Genomic DNA, 16,180 nt, shown 5'->3' with positions numbered 1-16,180 from the left:
CAACACCCTTGAAGAGTGATATAGTCTAGTATCCACAGCCTAAATTGGCGGGGGTGTATTTGGGAGAGCATTTTAAGCCCCTATTTGTTAGTCATCTCAGGTACCTCATTAGGTACACTTATTATGCCATCTGCAAAATAGAAATAAAGGAGTCCCTACTTAAAACTGAGAACAGGAGGTGCCTGGCTGGCTCAGTTGGTAGAGCGTACGACTCTGGATCTCAGGGTCATGAGTTCAAGCCCCATGTTGGGTGTGGAGCTTACTTAAAAAAAATAACAATAAAATAAAATTGAGAATAGCACAAAAGCACTTAACAGGACCAAAGGTAATCAATTCCAACAATGAAGGAGGCAAAAGCAAAAGTTTTAATCTGTCACATTTTCATACCACCAGTCCATTTAGCTTTTCTATCCACTACCATACTTTTTTCCTGTTATTCAAATAGTACTTGCATCTCCTGCTGCAGGAAAATAATTTTACTCCATTTAAGGAAAACACCTCATCATAGCTTTATACTAAACCTAGGATCTAGTCACAAGATTTTATACAACTTCTAAATGTCACTAATATCTAGAAAGCCTAAGCGATCATCATGAAATTAATCAGTCTTTTTCAAAATGCAGAGCCACTTCAAAATGGCATGGTAAGTAACTAGGGTCTTTTTTTTAAAAGCACTTATTTCCTCTAGATCAAAAAAAAAAAAATAAGAGTTGACTTTCCTCCGTCTTGATCTTCAGCAGAACCATGTGAATATTTGGTGTGTCTTTCACACTCCAAAGTTGAATCATTGTAATCTGAGATCTGAATCCCTTTCATGATGCTTCTGTGTCTTCCATGCTATGGACTGTGAGAGTGGCCCTTGGGTGTCTCCATTTCGGTATACTGCATTCATGATACGGAATTTTTCATCTAAAGAGGTTTCCTCCTCACTAAACTTGTGCCTTTTTTTTTAAGTGTCTTGGACCTCTCACACAAATATTTGGAAAGGCCATTACCACACTATTTTTTCTATTCTCTCATTCCAGACTAGGGGCTCAACTCATTTTACATAAATTACTCATTCAGGGGCCCCTGGGTGGCTCAGTCAGTTGAACGCCTGACTCTTGCGCTTCAGCTCAGATCATGATCTCACAGTTCATGAGTTTGAGCCTGGCATTGGGCTACATAATGACAGTGCGGAGCCTGCTTAGGATTCTCTCTCTCTCCCTCTCTCTCTGCCCCTCCCTGCTCGTGCTCTCTCTCTCTTAAATAAACTTAAAAAAATAATAAAATAAATTAGTCGTTCAAAGGTATACATATAGAGTGTACACGTGTATATCTATATACACATATATATACATTACTCATTCAAAGGTACACATATAGAGTGTAAATATGCTATCGGCTCCCCAAGGCTAGAAAGGATATTTTCTACTTCTTTTAACATCCACTCCCAATAGTGTCGAGCATGATACAAGGCATACAATATGTGCTCAGTAAATAAACTACTGGGAAAAACTAAAATCCTCTCTAGGTCATATGGAAACCAAGAATCCCGCATAAAAAGCACTGGGTCTGTGGATGCCTTTTACTTCCTTTGGTCTCTTACAAAGGAAGACTCTATCTACCCAGGCTCTATCTACCAGCCTTTCTCTTCTGTCTTTTCTTTACTTCCACAATAAAGACAATCAGAAATAAAATGGGGCCAGGGCAAAACAACAAAGTCAACTTCCAATTATTTGAGTGTAGTTTAGCCACAGCTAATTTTTAAACCCAGCCAACTTATGGACTGCCTACTGCTACTTACAGTATGTGTGTACTCAGGGAACAACTCCTTTTAATATCTGCTGAAGCAAAATATAAATAGGATGGTAAATCTGCTGGGGGGCGGGGGCAGGTAGAGATTAATAATACATTTCCAAGCCAAAAAAGAAATTATTAATTTGTTAACTGATCTACTGTTTTAAATTGGCCAGCTATTACTCTCTCCTTATATTGGCATAGCTGACTGTTGGCATCAAAGTCCACTCTGGCTGCAGAGAGGATCTCTATTTTACAGCCCCCCCTTTTTTTTTGGTGTTCAGAAGTTTGGTCTGGTGATACCTGAGGTATTCGAGACATGCTTTCTCCCACCCAATTGCTGATGAACATCCTTGTCATAGAGCCATGCAAGACCCAGGCTCTATCTACCAGCCTTTATAGAACTTCCAGATGTTAGAGACATCTGGAAAGCCCAACCAGTTGTAATTAAACACAGCAGCCCTTTTCAGAAAGCAATCGTTTTTTAAAATGTCACCCTAGTAAACTAGGTTTGGGTCGTGGCCCAAAATGTCCCCTGAAGTTTCAACTAGATATAGACTCTTCAGTTTCTGCCCTAAAATCCTGAGTGAGCAGTGTTACAGTACAGCTGTTGGAGAAACTGCCACCTTCCACCTCAAAGGTGGATGCAATAATGCAGTGGTGAGCCAAGTTATTCCTTCCTACCACATTGTAAATGCTAAACATGTACTAATACAACAGGAATATGGAGAAAGAGCACAGAGAATCAAGATACGTGGGAGTGCTCAGGAGCTGTGGATAGTTTTTATTTTGCCACCATGTGGCATAGAGAAATATAAAAGGTCATAGGACTCCATTGAACAAGCAAAACTAGATCATAATGTAATAATGGATGCCATTTACTGGACTCCTGCTATGGAGCTGGTCTGCCATGTATATATCATCTTGTGCAATCCTCATAGCCCTGTGAGACTGGGATTATCATCTCCATTTTATAGATGAAAACACTGAGGCTCAAGAAAGTTCAGTAATTTGCTTCTACCACACAGCCAGGAAGTAGAAGAGCAAGGACTCTAACTTAAGGCAGTATGTCTCCAAAGCCCTCCAGCTAATTCTGAGACACACCAAAGTTTGAGAACCACTGCAAGATACTAACCTACACAAGGTGCGACCAAGTTAAACTGAGTAAAGACCTGTCATCATGAGACACCTAATCATCTCATGGATCAGGTATAGAGTGCATTGACTCATCCTGGGGATCAGAGTCACATACAGTGCACTTTTCCATAGAACTTGGAAAAATGAAAGTCTGCTTGTTTTTCTTGTCCCCAGACACCAACATTATAACAAAACTTGACTATACCCTTAAATGGCACTAACACTAAGATTTCTAGGCATACCTTAGCAATGAGGTAACCAAATTTTGTGTCTTAGCTGACAGTCGGTAAAGAAGCCTGAAACACAAAGGTTTGCTGCCCCTCAGTACTCTCAATCCTTCACAGACGCTAAACTTAAGATCTTCTTAAAATCCAAATGAAGACGTATCCTGCCTCACATACTCTCAACGAGTAAATCTGAAAATTATCACATTTTACAAATAATAAATCATCACTCTTCAAATTCATCACAATTCACTGACCAGGGAAACTATGACCTTGACGTGCAGCCTGCAGCCACTTTACAAACAATTATCCATGTTTTAATGTTTTATGGGGAAAGGGTGGCTTCTGCTTAAAAAAGAAAAAGAGGGAAACAGAACAGCACATTTGAATTATGGGAATAGAAACAGAGTTAAATTTTACTCTTGACCAGATTTCAACTTCAGTTCACCAAAGAAAGTTTTCATCATAAAATACTGCTTTCAAGTTATGAACAGTAGAAAGGGTACAATTTAGAAAAAGAACAGTTTCTACATTACTTTAAAGATAACCATTCCAAAACTGACATTAATAAAGCCTAGTTAGTATGTGAGACTACATAAAATACTGTACTAGCATCCTAGTGGCCAAGAGGTAGATTACTTCTTATTACCCCCCTCTTTGGCCATCCTGATGCTAAACCCTCTGCCAAGCATAGACTCACACCTAACTGGAGCTCCAGCATTAAGAAATTTCCTTTCCTTTTGAAAACTCAAAGGTCTAGGGTCTTCCTTCCCCCCTTATGTAATTCTCAGTGGCTTCTCCCCTTTCCCGTCTATTTTACCCCAACAATTTCCACTTTCCCCAGCCCTCTCTCTGTTAGTGTTCACTTTCCCACCCAACTTAACCATGAACTCCTCCTCTCTCAATCCCAGATGCTGACTAACGCTGGAAAACAGCTCTCTACCCCACTGTGGCCATTCTATTCCATCTCAAATGGAGCTCTCAGCCTAGAATCAATGAACCAGTCCAGATGTCCAACCCATGATTAGTGTCTCTCCTCCATGCCCCCACCCCACCCTCCAATTCTGGCCCAAGGCTCTAAGGCCACTGTTCTTTATCCTGTTTCACTCTGGAATTTCCATAATTCACCTCCCTATATCTAGGATTCCTCCCACTTGCAGACTGGAAAAACTGGTGTATTCCCACTTTCTCCTTCTTTCAAGGCCATTCTACTTAGGTCTGTGAATTCCTTCCCCCATTCAGTATCTTTATTTTAGCCTTAATTTTACAACTAATGCTTAGACTTGTAAGCCCTGGATCTCAGCTAACCTCTGCTTCCTGGGCCCTCCCAGGGCAATGGCTATCCAAGGCAATTTTTTACCTTCTCTGACCCTAGTTCCAGATGACATCTGAGTAAACACCTTCCTCCTTTGCCTCGTTATTCCACCCTCTTTCACATCCTGCATTTTTTTACCCTATATACTATCTCTAAATTCTCTATTTCCCTATGGGTAAATATGTGTATTTTCTTCCTACATGCCAGTTTCTCTCTAACCCTATTTTTACTCAAGATGGTCCTATCTCTTGCACCAAACCTAGTGATTCTAGTATGGAAGTGTAAAGAGTCTTAAGGGTTCTTCAAACTTTACTTTGGAAAACATTAGCCTGGAGATTTCAAGGTTCCACTTTTTCCTTAGTTGACCCTGACCTGAAACCAGCAATGATCATTTTTTCCCCCCTCCACTGCCTAAACAACCCTCTTCCTGACTTTTGTTTTTGCCTTCCTTCTTTCTGGTATTCAAGTCTTTTTCTCCCATAATTCTGCTCCCCTAAAAGAAGCCCCTCTCTGAAACCCATAATCCAGACTCATCATGTGAGATTCTCTGCCACCTGTGCTAAACATTTTTTTTCCTATGTAGTGAACTGCAGCAGGAATAAGGCAAACAGACCCCTGGAGGAAACCCTTTGCTTCCCAAAAAAGTCTAGGCCACTGAGAGTCGGATGTCCTACCAGCTCTCAGTAATCAAAACAGCCAGATCTCCAAGTGCCCTTGGTGCAGCCACCATTTCCTCTGGAACTCCCCTCCACCCTGCCCAATCCAGACTCCAACCACAGAACTTTCCAGGGACTTAGCTTTCCTCTGCCCTATCCCAATAATTTGCTGTCTTTTCCTTATGGTCTATTCTAAAGAAACAGTCCTCCTTAACCCCTTCCTCCATCAATGATTCTCAGAGCCAGAACATAAAGAATCCTACCCTTGCTGCATAGCTAGTAACAGGGCCAGCCGTCTCCAAGTCAATTTGAGTAAGGCTCTGTGTCCCATGGCCTGTGCCTCTTGTCCTCCCCATCTATCCCAAAGGCAGCCGCTCCAGTTGCCTTATCAAAAGATGAGCCTGCCTATCAACAGCACGTGGCTTAGTCAAAACAACCATGTCCCTCCTAAACTCTATCAACCTTCAGATTCTCTGAACTTGAGTCATCAAGCCCCTTGCTACTCCTAGCTCCCCCAGTCCTTCCTACTAACTTTGCTACTCCATCAAAATTTTACATGTTGCTCTCCCAACCTTTTGCTTCTATTTGAAGCTTCTGGGTGATTTGGGGGATTGAGTTATCCCATTTAATCCCCAGTGGAGTCCTCCAAATTTCTTTCCTGTGTACTGTCCTCTTCAGTACCACCTGGTGACATCACCATTTAATTTGAGTACCCCTAAACTCTGCTCCATCTCCCCCAAAACAAAGTTCCCCCTATCCTAACATTCAAGGACAGGTCAGGTAAACAGAGAATGAGATGACCTTTAAAGTCCCTTCCAACCTTGGGATTTTATTATGAACCTAATCCACTTCCGACACCAAATGCGTCCCCTGTTCATCTCCCCAACGTTGGGCAGTGTGACTTTGAGAAATAGCCTTCTAAGTTGAACGGACCATGCGGCCAACCAGGGTAACGCTAACCTACAACTGCACCCCCAGAAGTCTCACCAAAGATTTTTGCAATTACATTCCACTGCTACGCTATGAGAACGACCTCCAAACTGCCCTGAGTATTCAGCTGTCGCACGAAGTTGTCAGGCCCTCTTCCCACTCTTGCGTAAACAGCCCCTAAACCCTGGGCTAAGACGTGTCCCCGCCAAGTGACGCCTGTCCTTACTATCTACTCTAGAAGACACCAAGAATGAATAAGTATCACCACCACATCGACAGCTTCCTACAGCCAACACTGAAAATTTCAAAACAATAAAACAAAAACAGTGCTTCCACTGGGGGAGGGGGGAGGTGCAGGCGGAATAGAAGGGCACCTCCATGGCCTGGGCTGTTGGCCTCCCGGGTTTGCAGTGTGCTTCCCTCTTCCTTTCCCCTCTACCACATCTTTCCCTACAACAATCTCCCGCCCCTCCATAACACGAAATCCCCAGCCGAGGTGCGGTCGGCTCCTCCCAGACTTACCCCGGACGTCCCTCTGGCCCAGCCTTCCCCTCGGCGGGACCCCGGCGAGGAGGGCCCCCTCCACCGTCCAATTCACCTCCCTGTCCCTACCCGGGCCTCTGGGCGCCCCTGCAGGACTCTGTCCCGAAGCAGAACCTCGAGGAGCCAAGCCCACGAGGCCCGTCGCGGGACCCACCCCCCCTTCCTTCTACCAGCACCTCGTCCTCCATGCACCGGCCCCCGGGGCTCTTCGTCGTCGTCCGGGCTCGTACCGCCCCCCGTCGGGGGCTCCACCCCCCGCCTGCCCCCGCCCCCAGGACGGCCCCCTCCCCACCACGCACCGCCTGCGCCCTCTGCCCCTGCACGGGACTCCCTTTGGCCTCTGTTCCCCGCCCAGAAGCGGCGGCGGCGGCGGCAGCAACGGCTGCGGCGGCCCCAGCAGAAGCAGCAGCGGCGGCGGCAGCGGCGGCGGCGGCAGCAGCGCCGCCCCGGCCCCGCCCCGCCGCCCGCCGGAGCCCCACGCCCCGCCCGCCCGCCCCGCCGCCGGACTGCTCCCCCCGAAACCCACCACTAAGCCCCCCCCCACTCCCCAGCCGCGATCCGCTCGAATCCAGCTCCGCTGGGCCTGCTGTCTGTTCCTCACGCCCCTTAGGACTCGGGTGGGGGAGCCCTGAGGTTCGCAGCCATCCCTCTCCCTCCTTCAAGGGCTGGGGGATTGCCCCTGATCCCGAAACCCGGCCCCGTAACCGGAGCCTCCCTCCTTCCACCCCTCGGCTTCGCTCTCAGACCCCTTGCCTCCAGGCCTGGCGCGAAGCGGGTGTAGAGCTTGCACGCCGGATCTCCCCATGGCTTGCCGGGGCTAGTATGAATTGCCCCCATCTCATCCACCTTCAATTTAAGCCCCCTCCCCGCCGCGCCCGGCCCGGCGGCCCCCGCCCCTAGAGCGAGGGCAGCGGAGCCAGGGCGCTCCGAAGTCATCCCCCGCCTTTTTTCCAGGGACTCGGATAATTGCCCCTGCCCCCATCACAGCACTCCCACTCCCGAACCCAGGCCCCGCCGCCACCTAGGGGGTACCCCTTACCCTATGGTTCCCGCACCCCAACACCGGGGAGAAAGCAGCCCTATAGAGCAACCGTCGCACCTCCCCTCTGAGGTTGGAGGGTATTTTCTCCAGGTCTCTTCAAGACTTCATCACGGACAGCCAACCCCCCCCCCCCCAAAACAAGCCCTTTCTCGCCCTGCCCTCCTGGCCAGCCTCCCTTGGAATCATTGGATCCTTGAATTGGAGGGGGGGTGGTTAGGGCCAGGTAGTTAACAAGACGGTAGCCTCCACCTCCCTTTCCGAGGAGTGGGGTAATTCCAATGGTCCCCCCCCCCAGGATCAACCCGACCCCCGTTTCCATGGAGACCCCCGCCCAGCCAGGAAGAAGACTCTCAGATCGTGGCGAACAAGTCTCACCTGGCTAAGGGAGAAGGGGGTGAGGAGGGGGTAGGGTAGGGCAGCGATGGGGTACGAAGGTGGGAAGTGGAGGGGAGCTGTCCCGAAGGGAGGGGCGAGGACAGAGCGAGCTCCAGGGAGCGCTACGTCCGGGGACACGAAGAGGACGGCGCCCCCGGGGGGCAAGCAGAGCGGCCGCGGGGCGATGAAGGGACAGGGTTGGGAAAACGCTTAGGATAGAAAGAAGCGGGTGGGGGGATACGAGAAAGCCGGGGAGTCAAAAGGGGTGGAGGGGTTGGGGGAGAGAAAAAAAAGACGCACCTGTTCCCGGGTCGGCTCCGCGGGGAGGCTCAGGCCGCCACCCGGGCTCCCTCTTACCCACTCTGAGCCGCCACCCGCCTAATACTGCCCCGATCTGGTGCCCCCCCTCCGCCCCTTATTGCCACCGACCTCCTTCTCCTCTCTCTCCGCGGCGGCGGCGGTCGGACTCTAGGAACTGAGAGGAAGAAGGGAGGGCTCGGCAAAGCGGAGGAGAGACAGAGCCACACACTGGCAGCAGCCGCGGCGAGCGAAAGAGTGAGGGGGAGAGCGGTGTGTGTGTGTGTCTGTGTGTGCGAGCGAAGCCTGGTGGAGTGGGTGCCGGTCGCAGGGCTCGACGGGAAGTGGAGTCCGGCGGGGTTCGCGGGCGGCGCCAGCCGCCGCTCCACCGGACTACAACTCCCAGAATGCCACCCGCCGGGGGGGAGGAATGGGGAGGTGGAGGCGAAGGGAGGGAGCGAGCAAGAGAGGGAGGGACGAAAGCAGGGAGCAAGCGGCGGCGAAGGGGGCAGAGCCAAGCAGCCCCGGTGACACTGGGAGGGGAGGGGAGGAGGAGGGGATCGCTCCGAGGACCAAGCGGATTCCGGAGAGGGAGGCAGCAGCAGTGGCTGCAGCAAGCCGGGCAAAAAGCTAGACTCCCAGGAGAGGCGGAGGCGCTCAATCCTAGGGGCTGCAAGAGCCCCACGCCCCCCCCCCGCCCTCAACGCCCCTCAAATGGGAAGGTTGAGGAAGGGAAAAGATCAGGGCGCCAAAGCCAGGGGTTTCTGTCTCTTTCCCCCAACGCTCTCCACCATATGCCCCGACCTGACTTTCTCAGGCCACTGGTGCCCGATCCAGTGTGCAAATCCAGAGACCCCAGACCTCCCCTGCTGGGCATCACAGAACGGATACATTCAGTCCCCTTCTCCCAGGGGCCTGAGGGAGGCTCCCCTTGCTAGCAGGGCGTGACTCCCCCCTTCTTCCCGCCCCCCCCCGTCGTCGCCACCCCCCCATCTCCCTCCCCAGAGCCCCTCCCCTGAAGCCCGAGCTCGCTTCTCCCTACCTTACTAGAAATGGAGTCCCTCCGGGGGCGACTACCCAGCCCCCTCCCTTATACTGGGTCCCTGCCCACCAGTATCTCCTTAGCGTTGCCCCCTTCACCGAAGTAATAGTGGGGGCGACCCGAGTTGGACTGGTGGCTACTTTCCCTCAGAGACTAGCCGTCCTTGGCCACGCCGACCCTGTGTAGAGATAGAGAAGCACGTTAATACCGCCCCCCAAAGTTCGGATCCCCGTGGAAATGGCTTACAAGGAAAGAGGGGTTGGGAGTGGAAGTGAGCTGGGGGTGAATCTCAATCCTCAAACCTCGTCCTAGGCGTGGAAATCCAGGGATTCCTCCCTTTCCTTAAAAGCCATCAAATCGCTTGGGGTGGAAGAATGGAGTTAGATTATCTAAACCCCAATGTCCACATGACTCGAAGCAACGCTACATGTAAGAATAAGATACGAACTAGGCTTCTGCCGTGGGAGGGAGAGTATACCGCCGCCCCCCTCACCGTCCTCCAGCCCCCAAACACATACCCCTAGGAGAGTCAGATGGCCTAGGAAGGGGGGGAGGCGGTGGGAGTGCTGGAGAGTGAAAGGGTTGTGGCGGGGAGGGTCCGCGGCCCCCTGAGAGCAAAATCCAGATGCTAAGAGGTGGGTGGGGGGTGCGGCATAATTGCAGACGGTGCCTTTCCTAGCTTTTCCCGGAATCGCCGCCGAACACCGTCTAACACTCGCAGTTGCTTACCAGTCCGTCCCCTAGCCCCATTTGTGCGCGTGAGGCGGCCGGAGCCCGGGAAGCCGGGGCACAAACTCCGCGGAAGCTGGCCTTCGCCGCCGCCGCGCTGCCGCGGCCTCCCTCCCTCCGCTGGCGGCCCCGCCGATCTACCTTCGCCCCCGGCCGAGGCCAGACCCCGCTCGCAACTCCACGCCCCTACTCCACCCCCGGTTCCCCCCCCCACCCTCTCCCCGCGGGTCCGGCCCAGCCCCTAGAGCCGCCCCGCCCTACCGCTCGGTCCCGAGCCCAGCAAGTGCCCCGAACTCGCCCCCCGCCCCCACGCCCAGGCCAGTCCGGCGGGGCCTGGTTTCCCCCTCCTGCCGCGCCCCGCCCCCGAATCCACGTCCTACTTCGCCACCCAACTCGGCCCGGTCCGGGTTCGGCCCGCGCCCAGGCCACCAGAGTCTCCGGTTCGGTCCGGTGTACAGCCACCCACCCCGCCCTTGCCTGGGTGCCGGCCTGGCCCGCTGCCTGCGCCCGCCGAGCCGGCCCAGGCGCGAGGTCCGGGTCTGGGTCCCGGTGCCGGCCTCGGTCCCAGCGGTGTTGCCGCGTCTCGCCACGAGGGCTCGGTCCACGCAAGATCCGAACCCGCGCGGGGTGGGGGCCGCGGAAAGCAAGTTTCTTTATCTTCCCTCCGCCCCCGCCGCAGGGCCGCGCCATCCCCCACCCCCCGCGGCGCCCCCTTCACCTGGGCAGAGCCCCTCGGCCGCTGTCGCAACTTTGCTCTTCTCCACGCCGCCGGGGAAGCGGGCGAAGCAAGAGGAGGAGGGAGGTGGCGGGGGGGGGGGGGGGGGGGTGCTGGGATCAGGCCGCTGGGCTCCGGGAGGACACGTGGGGGAGGAGGGGAAGGAGGAGGAGGAAGGGGGGGCGGGCCTGCAGTTCTCGGGGCTCCCCCTGCCAGCCCTGGGGAAGCCGGAACCTCTCCCGGCAGCCGCAGACCCCGCACTGGCCACGGGGGAAGAACGGAGCCACCTTCCCCGGCCAACCCCCGGCTCCAGGAAGGGGGGGCGAGCAACGCCGCTCGGGGTCAGAGAGTGAGCGTTTTCACTCGTGCTTTATGTATGACTCTCTCTCTCCGTTTAGCCTCCGTGTTGGGAGGGGGGGCGTGGGGTCTTACATGCGGGGGGGGGACGCTCTCGCCAAACGCCCCGCCCCTTCCCCGGCCCCCCACTTCCCTAACCCAGGCGACCTCGGTGCAAGGCTCTGACGCTCGGGCACCGAGGCAGCCCGCGGGCGCAGCCCCAGCCCCAGCCCTAGCCCGGGCGCCCAAATGGGACAGGTGCTGGGAAGGGAAAATGCCGGGGCTCGCAGCCTCGCCTCGCGTCTCCTGGGCGGCCCACCCTTCGTGGCAACCGCCCGTGCCGCACATCCCCGAGACCACCCTCAAAAGGCAGCCCCTAGCCCGGGAGTGGAGGCATCCTGGGGCGGGGGTGGGGGGGGGGTACAAGGAGCGAGAGGCCCTAGGGAGGAAGGAGGAGGGGGACGAAAGATCTGTAAAGAGGGAAGCCTGCACAACTTGGGGCTGAAAACCTGGCTCGAGGAAAACTCCGTTTCTGCCCGCCCCCGCCCCCCCCCCCCACTTCCCGGGCCCCTCAGTCACCAAACCGAATCCCCTTGACCCTTACCCTTTACCCTAACGACTCCCCGCCTGGCCAAAGGAATAAGTCCTCGTATGTGTTTACATCCCAGGCCATCCCCAGAACTGAAGGGCTGAGAAGCCTGCGGTCCACATTGGAACTCTGATGACTTTACATTAACTCCGAGGAGAGCAGCTTGCGAAGAAGCTGAAGCTGCCGGCAGACTTGCTTTCAGTCTTAGGGTGTTTCTTAGCAGCTCCAACCCTGAGCCCGCGGTTGGGACTTCAAAGGCATCGCCTCAGCCTAAAGGGTATTAGGGGAGGTGCCCAGCAGTTCCTGGAGGGTTCAGGGCTTTGTAAACACGGAATGTGAAATGAATAGCAGGAATTTGAAAAAAAAAATCTTTATGTTCAGATGTATTGATATTATTTATTATATATTTATCCATACTAAGGAAGCCAGAGAGTCATTTGAACTAGAAGGAAGCCCTGAGGGATTAATGTCTTCCTCCTCCCTGCCCCCCTTCTTTGTCCCAGGCTCAGAGGTTCCATCTCTAAGCTATGGGGTGTCTTCTCTCCAGTGGAAAGACTTTAGAGATGGCAGGTGAGACTTGCCTGGTATGTCTCCCTCACCTGGTTTAAAGGAGGACTATTGCGGAGGAGGACAAGCAACTAAGGTAGCAGTGGCTTTGCTCTTGTCTGAGGCCTGGTGTTCTATGACCCCTCCTGCTTGTCCTCACTGACCTCAAAATCTACTGCCAGCAGTGTGGACATAACACTTGCCATTTTACTTTGCTTTGGGAACTTCTTCACTAGCTGTTTTATTTGGCCATTCCCATCCTCCTGTGCATCCCCCCCACACACACACACACACATTTTAAAAAGTGTTTGGCCGAAGTTGCACCAAGGGAAAGTGAAAATTTGGAAATGATTTCTTTAAACTAATCAACGTATGAATTCAAAAGGCTTTATTAAGTTGTGGGGGATCACCTCTATTGGGCCTGATAAAGCAGGCTCCACCAATTCTGCTTTGATTTAAATTGGCTGTCTTCACTGATTTTAATTTATCTGGTAATTACTAAATTTCCACTTCTATTAAGGGCCTTAGGGCCTTGGGGCTACTTTGCTCTTTGGTCAGAGGCTGAAATGGATTCTGGACACCTCTGTTCCCACTCGTCTGTATCTCACCATTTGGCTGCATCATTTATCTGGTGAAATGAAGGTTGGGGCAAGATGGTTATTTCCTGGCTGCAGCTCTAGCTTCTCTGAGCCCTTTCCTGTTGGGGGCCACGCTTCCTGCCCTACAGGAGGTGATGGGAAATCAAGGAGCAGGGTAGAGAGAGCTGTGGGAAACCTTGTAAAGAATGTAGAGATTAATGATTATTTTATATGAGGCTAGAACCACAACATAATCATAATAATAATAATACCTTTGTACAATGTCAGAGTGTCTACCAAGGCCTTTCACTTGTGTTATTTCATTTGTTTCTCACTACAACCCTCGATTTTGTAATTGAGGAAACTGAGTCTATGGGCATCTATGAGTGACTTGCTCAAGGTCACATGGCTAGTGAATTCCTGAACCAGGACTCAACTCCAGTAATCCTGACTCCACATCCAGAGTTCTTTTCAATATAGTATATAGCACCTCCCTTTAATGCCAAAATGTTCCTTTTCAGGCAGAGTTTTAAATAATTGTTTCTTCCATCAATAACAGCTCCTGGCCTAGGCCTGGACTCTCAGAGAGCCAGCTTGGTGTATTGGAAAGAGGATCGTTTGGAGAGTTCTAAGAACCAGATCCTAGTTCTGTCTTGTTGATGGCTAGTAGGGGGACCTCAGGAGAGCCCTAACATTCAAGTAGTGCCAGCCCAATTCCAGGTACTGTGTTTTGGGTCTTCCTTCCAACTCCAAACTATAGAAATCAGTGCACCTGTCTTACTCTCTCACAAGCACACCCCAGAGTATCAAATGAGATGATGGATGGGAAAGAATTTTGTGCACCATAAACTACTGGACTCAGGCAAGTGTTACTATCATCAGTGTCAGCATCACCAGCCTCCCAAGCACAGAGACCTAGGGGTGACATCTGCCTGGGCTCTGCCCTCCTGAAGGTGACCGGACAAAATAGGGCATTTGGGGCTCCCCAGCTAATTGAAGCCTTAAACCAACCTCTGACTTAATTCAGAGGATAATTGCTTCAATTTTCTTCTTTGTTCCAAAATCAGAGGCCTTCCTTATCTCTCTGGTAAAACAGCCCACTCTTGTGACAACAAAGACTATGACAGCAATGACAACAACAAGGACAACCATTTCAGTGCTTTAGATCTTCAGAGTGTCAGAGTGAAGCAAATTTGAGGCTTCCGGTCCTCCCTCCATCCCCTGACCCCCAGTCAGTTGAAGGTGAAGCCAGGTTTGGAAGTCAGAATCTCAGGACTGCCAAAGCGTTCATTTTAAGCCACCTCAGTTGAAAGCAGACTAGGAGACAGAAGGGTACCGAAAGAGCCTTGCAAATTTGGGAAAGAGTGAGGCTGGTACTAAGGCTGACAGGGCTGACCATGAGTTACATACACTATGTGCTCTACAATATTTCCCTTTACGTTCTGGGAGGGGCCGTGGGGGAGAATTCATTGCTCCTGTTTGCTCTTCATATATCTCAAGCACACAAAACCTATTACAGCAGGTTACTGCTGGAGATGCATTCCCACAGCCCACTGCATGCTGAGGAAGGCCTGTTCTCTGCCCTCTAAGAGCCCTGGGTCTACTTGGGGAGACAGTGTGTCTGGTTAAACTTAACTCTGTAAACAACTAACAGCCTTTCTGGATTTTATAGCCAAAGGGGCAAAATGAGGAAGGGGGCTAAAATCACCCCAGAGGCCTTTCGAGGTCAAGCCTCCTTGCTTCCCTAAGACCCCCAGGCACTTAACAGGTTCTTAATCATACAGACAGTGTTAGAGGTGGAAGAAACTCTAAGAAATCATCTGCCCTCCTGAAAAACTGGCTGTCGCGGTCCACTGCCAACAAAATCAAGTGTATAAGCCTTCACCTAGCTTCCAGGGTCCTCCATGAACTGGTTCCAGCCTCCTTCCCTTCCAGGCCCCTCACAAAGCCTCTGTTCTCACCAAACCAGACCTCTACCATTCTTGGGACAAGACAAGCGCTTCCTCCACTGCTCCTTCAGCATTTTCTAGGCCCTTCTGGGCTTGTTGAAATCCCACTCAACCATTACTCAAGCTGGCTCTTTCATGCCACTTTCCCTGAACCCCCACTCCCTCCCCATTGAAGTTAACAGCTCCTCAGAGGTTTCCCCCACCACACTGAGCTTGGCCCTTTGTTTAGCACTTCCACACCCTGCCTGTCTCTCCAACTGGATGTCCACTTCCTTGGATGAAGGAACCCAGTATTTCTCAACTGTGTATTACAGCCTCTTTTCTCTCTGTGCCCCCCCCCCGCCCGCCGGCAATATCCCCTACCATGGCATGGAGTAGGCTTTCTACAAGTATTTGGGGTTTTTTTATGTTTATTTATTTTTGAGAGAGAGAGAGAGATCGACCAAGCAGGGGAGGGGTAGAGGGAGAAGGAGAGAGAGAATTCCAAGTAGGCTCCACACTGTCAGCACAGAGCCCCATATGGAGCTCGATCCCACAATCCCATGAACCCTGAGATCATGACCTGAGCCAAAATCAAGAGTCAGATGCTTAACCAACTCAACCACCCAGATTCCCCTCTACAAGTATTTGTTAAGTAAATGAATGAATGGATGATCTAATAATCTAATCCCTTTATCTCATAGTGGGGAAATTGAAGCCCATACCTGGCTTCCCTTCCTGCCAATTAAAGACTTGGTTTTAAATTTTAGCCTCCTTTAGTCTTTGTCTTCCCGCTTAGTGGATGGATATACACTGTCTCTAAAGTTATACAGACATGGTTTCAATCCTGGCTCCTTCACTTACTAGCGATATCAACTTAGATCCTTGATTTTTGTCTGAGCCTCATTTTTCTCATTTGTAAAATGGAGACTAATAAATACTTCCTGAAAATGTTACAAACATCTATGGAGTTCTTGTATGTTAAGCACTTAGAACAGTGCCTGGCACCTAGTAGATGCCCCATAGTAGTTGCTGGGTTTTTTTTTTTTTTATGTTTATTTATTTTTGAGAGAGAGAGACAGAACACAAGCAGGGGAGGAGCAGAGAGAGACAGAGGGAGACACAGAATCCGAAGCAGGCTCCAGGTTCTGAGCTGTCAGCACAGAGCCCAACGCGGGGCTAGAACCCATAAACTGTGAGATCATGACCCTAACCCACTGAACCACCCAGGTGCCCCATTGCTGGTTTTGTTGTTGTTGTTGTTGTTGTTGTTTTTGTTTTTGTTTTTTTTAGCATGAGGAGTTTTTAGAGTTCATAACTTGGGAACACCTGCTTAATTCAAGCATGGGAATAAAAGCACAACTCAAACATAATGAAAAGAAAGGTGTATTTTTGGCAAGGGGAAAAGAATAAAATTTA

General features: G+C 51.4%; 1 protein-coding gene and 1 non-coding gene across 7 annotated transcripts in view; one reads left to right on the top strand and one right to left on the bottom strand.

Annotated features, from left to right (window-relative positions):
* Positions 1-10,872, bottom strand: part of BCORL1 (BCL6 corepressor like 1) — a 63,902-nt gene extending 53,030 nt beyond the window's left edge. For 2 of the 6 annotated variants that reach the window (XM_047843114.1, XM_047843120.1), the window contains exon 1: positions 8,431-8,680. The gene's annotated coding sequence lies outside the window, so the exon portion shown is untranslated. Of the gene's footprint in view, positions 1-8,301; positions 8,326-8,430; positions 8,681-9,340; positions 9,519-10,069; positions 10,200-10,787 lie in introns of those variants that run through there. The other 4 variants (XM_047843116.1, XM_047843117.1, XM_047843115.1 and 1 more) reach the window with 4 other exon arrangements.
* On the top strand, positions 181-253 carry TRNAQ-CUG (transfer RNA glutamine (anticodon CUG)). The gene has a single exon. It is a non-coding gene; the product is annotated as a tRNA-Gln (tRNA).
* Positions 10,873-16,180: the final 5,308 nt, after the last annotated feature.

The sequence above is a fragment of the Prionailurus viverrinus genome, chromosome X (genome assembly GCF_022837055.1).
Source record: "Prionailurus viverrinus isolate Anna chromosome X, UM_Priviv_1.0, whole genome shotgun sequence".
Lineage (NCBI taxonomy): Eukaryota > Metazoa > Chordata > Mammalia > Carnivora > Felidae > Prionailurus > Prionailurus viverrinus.
The sequence above is the reverse complement of the archived record's forward strand: the minus strand, read 5'-3'. Positions and strand labels throughout refer to the sequence as shown.